The sequence below is a fragment of the Vitis vinifera genome, chromosome 3, assembly GCF_030704535.1.
Source record: "Vitis vinifera cultivar Pinot Noir 40024 chromosome 3, ASM3070453v1".
NCBI classification, from domain to species: Eukaryota; Viridiplantae; Streptophyta; class Magnoliopsida; order Vitales; family Vitaceae; genus Vitis; species Vitis vinifera.
This window is the reverse complement of record NC_081807.1, coordinates 8,213,196-8,220,383: the sequence shown is the minus strand read 5'-3', so window position 1 is coordinate 8,220,383 and position 7,188 is coordinate 8,213,196. Positions and strand designations below refer to the sequence as shown.

Below are 7,188 nucleotides of genomic sequence, written 5' to 3'. Positions count from 1 at the left end.
AGTGCTATATGAATTTTGGAACTTTCTCCTAACCAACTATAAAGCTCAGCATATCTAAATATATATATATATATATATACATAGACACAGAGCCTTAATTGTTTTAAATTTATATATGTTAGGTAATATAATAAAAAATGAGAAGTAATTATAAAAAAGCGTCATAATAATTATTATTATTAGATACATATAATAATCATGAGAGCACGAGGACACACAATCTAGCTGAATAATTAAATAAATTTGCAAAAGCACTTCCAAATGGGCACAGTCATATTTTATTAACCCATCACATCAGACTATTAATAGTCTCTATTTGTGTGAGATTGACTTGATTTCATCTAACCTTCATGTTTCTTCCACCTAATATTCAATTAACCTACATTCAACCCCATCTAATCATGTGGTTAAGAACCCAAACATCTATGACCTTCATGTCTTAAATAAAATAGAATAGGGTTGATCTCCGATCACTCTGCAGCAACTACGAGAGCCATGAATCTGCAATATTTTCTGCTTCCACCTCTACTGCTTTTCTCAGCAACTGTAGTAGTGTCTCAAAACATTGTCAGGACTCTGCCTGGTTTCTCCGGCGAGCTTCCCTTTAAGCTTGAAACTGGGTAAGTATGTTGTCAGTTCTGTGGAGATCATAATTCATGGTCTATGTTACATTTTCATCATTTGAATTGATAATGGAGTTGCTGAATTGATCAGATATGTGAGCGTGGGTGATATAGAGTTCTTCTACTACTTTGTGGAGTCTCAGTGCAACCCTGGAGCTGACCCTCTTATTCTTTACATCAATGGAGGCCCTGGTTGTTCTGGCTTGAATGGCTTCGTTTATCAAGTTGGTATGCCAAGATTTCCACTTCTTTTTCTAATTGTTGAGTTCTACTAGATTTTTCATACTATAGGCAAGGGCCGAATTGAGAGCGATATTCTGATCATAATTTATCCACGTAAGCATCCCATTAAAAAGGAAAAAAATAAAAAGGGCGAGGCTCGAGGCCGCCGAATGTATGTGGAGGCCCAAAAGCGCAATCATTAGGGCACGTTTGTCACCTTTTTATATATGTTATTCATGAAATATTAAAATGAGACTTTAATAAATAAATAAATTTTGATTATTTAATTTTGAAATCACGTTTACTTGTTTTTGAAAATGTAAAGCTATTATGATCATTTTTATATTTTTATTTATAATTAAATGTAAAAAAAATATAATTATTTTTTAAATAAAAAATGAGTATATATACATCATCATTTCATTTATATTATTGAATATATGAAAATTAAATTCATTGTTGTCTCAATATACTTTTAAATTCAATATGTATATTATCACGAAACATTATAAATTTTATCATACATTAAATTTTTTAATAAAATATTTTTATTATTATTTTAATTTTTTTAATGTTTTTTTGATCAATTTTCATGTTATTGAGATTTGTGATGAAAATTTTTACCCCACATTTTAGTAAAATCCAATTACGATATTTTCATAATTTTGATATTTTAATGACTATTTTAGGTAATTGATTACTCTTTATTCTACCTAACAATTTTTTATTTTTTAATTTTTTATTTGTTTGGAGATTGTATATGACTTTTAAGGATTTCTAATTCGGCTACGTAAAGGGCACAAGAGCTTTACAAAAATATAAAAAAAATATTAAAGTTCACATTTGAACCCGCCCACACCTATTGGTGTTCCAACTACCAATGACGGTAGTTGGTTGAGATTATTTACCTACTACACTCATCACTCATGCAGAGTCATGCTCGTGTATGACTTGGAAAGTTAGGTAACGATCCATGAAAATTTGGAATTTGGGATCAAAACCGATCCATTTTATTTTTTATTTTTAAGAATTTCAAAATTGATTAAACTACTTACAGAAAGCGAAAGACATTTTTATTATCCTGAACAGGTCCAGTAGCTTTCAACACCACAGATTATACATGTGGCTTACCAACATTGCTACTTTATCCACACTCATGGACCAAGGTATGTATATACAGAATTTCATACTGCTACTTGTGTTTAATTCCAAATTCATGGGATCTGATTTAGTAGGACTAGGTGATGAAGTAAAGTTAATTTCCTCAAATGTTGATGATGATATTCCAGACGGCCAACATAATATTTTTAGATGCACCTGTGGGCACTGGCTTCTCCTATGCAACGACAACCCAAGCCTACACCACCTCAGACACATTGTCCGCCATTCAGACTATTGAGTTTTTGAAAAATGTGAGTTGAGATGCTACAAAGAATTAAGAAAATTATTTGAGTTGGCCTAATTTTTGTTTAGCAATTATAGTGATATTTGTGCCCTATATCGCTATAATTGAATTCATTTTCTGTCTTATTTGAGTTGTGATGCAGTGGTTGAATGATCACCTGGATTTCAACTCGAATCCATTCTTTCTTGGGACGGATTCCTATTCAGGCATACTTGCTCCCATCATTGCTCAAGAAATAATAGATGGTAATGTTAATAAAAAATGTTATGTGTTAAAGAGTAATATGACATATTGTAAGATTGAAGCTAAATCTTATCAGTTTAAGCTTTTAAAAGGATTAGTTGTTTAATATGATGTTAGAGCTTAGTTTGATGGGAGGTCGTGGTTCAATTCTATGATATCTTTTACATATTGTAAAAGTGGGCTTTTCATTTGATGTTTTGAATCAAATCATCCTATATATCAAGTCTTGGAGGTTGATTGATTATTGACTTGCAGGAAATGAAGTTGGAGAAGAACCCCACATTAATCTCAAAGTAATATGACCAGTTAGACTATAGACTATCTATGTATTACAGTTTCTGAGTCTTTGAAGATGAATATAATGTTCTTTGAATGATCTCAGGGATACTTGATTGGATGTCCTCATACTGATACCACTCTTGAAAAAAACTCAAGAATAGTATATGCTCACCGGATGGCACTTATATCTGATTCCCTTAATTCCTTCACCCAAATGGCATTGTTTTTTCTTCTTGAATGTGTAATAATCTCATATAAACTAAATATTATTGTGAAAATCTAATGGTTTGTGCTTTTTCAGGCTGCCAAAACAAGTTGCAATGGAAGATATGTTGATGTAGAGCCCTCCAATGCAAAATGTGTAGAGGCTATTGAATCTATCCTTCTGGTAAAATATTGATGGATTAATAGCTTTGTGTCTTTTCCATTCTGCATGTTGTTTAATTTCTCTAAGTTTTTTGGGCACGAAGGATGAGTAGTACCGACTCTGTCTGATCTTTGCAGTGCATATAACAAATAAGCCTCCAGAATATTTTGGAGCCAAATTGTGGTTTCTTAACCCCAAAACAAAACAAAGAAATTCGAAGATCACTCCAAGAGAATTCAAAAAGTTTCCTCCTTCCATCACATTACACAACTGGTGATGCTTGGTGTCGTGTAAACCCCTTTTCTTTCTAAATGTTTTTCTTGTTGTAGATTGTTTAAGTTTAATCATATAGCTTCACAAATGAGCAAACTATAGTCCTATATATATCTCCCTCTCTTTCACAGAATTTCGAGTATTTGCTATCTGATATATGGACGAACTACAAAAGTGTCCAAGAGGCCCTCTACGTTAGACCAGTATGTATGTGAATTTTATTTGAGATAAGCCATTTAGATTCAACATAATCTCACTGATACAGATGCTTCTGTGATGTTGCAACCAGGGAACAGTAAAAGAATTTTTCAGGTGTAACATTAGCCTATCTTACACTGTGAATGTCAACAATGTCATTGGATATCACAAAAACCTCACCAACTCAGGCTTGCAAGTTTTAGTTTTCAGGTGATTATTTACAGCTTCCTTTACTTAGTTTTTGACCATTGATAATTAGTCTAACATCATATCATACATACATAGCTTCATTAATTAAAGTATAAACCAAAGATGAATTTTCTAAGTTTCTAATTTCATTCATCAAACATTATTTTTTCTGTTCCCTTCAGTGGTGATCATGATATGGTTATTCCACATGGGGGCATCGAGCAATGGATAAAATCTCTCAATATTTCCATAGACAGCGATTGGCGACCGTGGTACGTCGACGGCCAAGTTGCAGGGTAGGGTTCTACATCAACTTCCAGATCCTTGTTTGATTGATTTTCTGTTCTTTCTAATTGAACTCTCAAAATAATTGCAGGTACACAAGAAAGTACACCAACAATGGTTATCGCTTAACATATTCAACCATAAAGGTAAGGAAAAGAAAACCATCACCTTAATATTCTTCTTACCCGTTTGACAAATACACAGAAGTATAGCTAATTGAAAGGTAATTATTGGGATATATATTCTTGTTATTTTGTACAGGGAGCTGGCCACTCACCTCCTGAGTACAAGCGCAGGGAATGTTATGAGATGTTCTATAGGTGGATCCATTATTATCCTTTTTAATCGTACGTGAATGCAATCTCTTGTTAAGACTTCTATCTGGCTAGGGGAATCTATGTAATGACCATTAATTATAAGTAAAATAATATTTGAATGCATGCATACATTGTTTCGTGGGCTCAGCATCAAGATTGTGCAGTTCCAGTGCAATGATAATATTAGTTTCTAGTACTCTTAAGAATTCCCAAAATCTGCAATAAAATTATTTATTGAGTGGAAATTTAGGTCCTATCGGATAACCGTTTTTGAAAATAATTTTGAGAGAGTTTTTGAGAACTATTCTCTAATGTTTTATAAAACAAATATTTGTTTGAGAACCTAAATTGTTTTTAATTTATTTTTTATAATTTTAAAAATAACTTTTATATATAATATTTTATTTTTAGTCATTCTTCGTATTTGCATAATTATTTTTTAAAATAATCTTTAGAAAATAAGTGAAATCAATTGAAAAAAATTCACATATATTATCTATTTTTTTTTTTGTTTTTGTTTTTAAGAATAGAAAACAATTTTTTGGTTATTGAACGTGTTTTCATGTTTTTTGGTTCTAAGAATAGAAAATTGTTACTAAACAAACCATTATTGATTAACATTGTTTTATAGTCAAATCTAGGGTTATGATTGCTTTTTAATGCATTGAAAATAAATACTTCTAAAATTCTAATCAATTAATCTTTTCAAATGTATAGCATCAATTATTTTCTAAATAATTGTGTAATATTTAAAATTTGACTATTTAGCAAACACAAAAATAAATTTTTGATGAAATGAATAGAAAATATAAAAAGATAAAAAAAAAATGACATCCTAATTTAATTTGAAGCTTATTTAAAAAATTAGTTCAATAAATTTCATTTTATTATATTCTTTGGTTTTTTTTTTCTTCAAAATACGAGTTTGTATTATTTATTTGTGGATAGTTTAATTGTAAAAAAAGAAAAAAAAGGTTTAACTTTAGGAGTTTCACTCAAGAAATTTAATTCATAAATTAATTAATTCACTACCAAATATGTTTTAAATCTTTCCTAATTAGATAAGGTGCTTTCAAGTTTTCAAAAACTCATAACTTAAAAGTTTCCTTTTTGCACTTCATAGTAATTTTTTTGAAATTTTTCATGAGAGATAATTTGTCATTAAAGGACATTACCAAAAGGTTTAAGCAAACTTAGTGATTTGATAGAAATGAATTTCTTTGAAAATATTTTCTAAGGTAAAATATTTATTAGTTTGTGTAAAGAAGAACAAATTCATGAAAATAAATTTTAAAATTTGAGAGTAACAAGTATTTTGGATAAAATACTCGCATAGAAATTTTAAATTTTTCTAAGATTTCATTCTCTTATTAGACTAGGCTTTTAACTAGAAAATAAATTGTGGAAATTGATAGTCCAAAATTGATTAGCCACGTAAGCCAAGTTAGTTGATTAACTAACTGCAAGTGTGAGTTGACACACCTGTTTGCTTAACACTTTTTTGTCATGTACTCATGTATAAAAGTGTGAAAAGAAAAGAAAAACAAAGAGGTGATTTTTATGAATTGTCAAAAAGAAGTGAAAGGATTTTAGAGTGAGAGTCTTCTTCTCTATATTGTAGTAAAAGCTTGATGATTCTTAAAATTCTTGAGGGTTTAAAATGGTTCAATCTTAGTAGATTTTTTGAGGTGATCTTGATCCGTGGATGTAGGATTCAATCTTGGATCCAAACTATGTAAATCCTACTAGTTTTGTTATGTTTTGATTTCTGGTATTGTATTCTTTGTTTTCTTGGATTGGTGTTATATCTCAATTCATTGAGGATTTGGATAAAAACTCAACATCTAGTATCACAGCTGAATCAAGAATAGAGAAAGAAGAATGTTGACTACAAAGTACAATAGTGAAGTTCAATGACGGAAATGACGACAGGTTGTGGAAGATGAAGATGGAGGCCATCTTGAATGTGTAAAAAAGAAGAAAACTACTACTTTTATTGAAAGGAAAATAATAGTCTCAATGTATGAATTTGTATGATTAAATGGACCATCCCTAAACCCTAATAATAAAGCAAATATATAAGCTTCCTAAACTAACAAAGACTGTGGCTTTATCTTAATTATCTACCTAAGCAATGTGGAATCAAATATCCCAAAACTCTAATGAAAAGTATTTGAAATCAAAATTTCGATTTGAGCTCTATCTAGGTGCAAAATTTTAATTTGAAGTTTGTAAATTTCTCCTTCTAGCAGACTTGAAATAGCTATTTTGATTACAAAATAGGAAATTAAAATCTTCATTTGAAAACCAATTTCAACTCCTCAATATCCTCCTTGAAATCAAAATTTCAATTGGAATAGCCCTCAAATAAGTTAAATAGATTTGAGATTATGCCATTGCAAGTTTACTCAATGTACAAATTGATTTGAAATTAATTAAACTGAATTTGGCCTCTGCCCTTCATTTTTAATTCACTCCTTGAAATTGATTTTAGATTTTTGAAATCAATTGTGCTTATTATCTCTATATTGAAATTGAGTTACAATTGTGGTTTCTCTTGTCTTCTTCTACTTTTACTAAGCTAGGGTTGAACCTGCTTGATCAATATATATGGGGCATTAACACAATGAAAGCATACATAAAATCAACCCTTATAATGCAAGGTTAGATGTTTGTATCTTAACCTTTTAAAATTGATGGAGATTGTTTCAATTCCTTATCGCCTTTCACCTCCATCCTATACCTCAATCCTATTGGATGAGTACACTAGATTGTGTGGGCAACCTA

General features: G+C 30.3%; 1 pseudogene; it reads left to right on the top strand.

The window, feature by feature from the left end:
* Positions 1 to 398: 398 nt before the first annotated feature.
* On the top strand, positions 399 to 4,555 carry LOC100855413 (serine carboxypeptidase-like 17; annotated as a pseudogene).
* Positions 4,556 to 7,188: the final 2,633 nt, after the last annotated feature.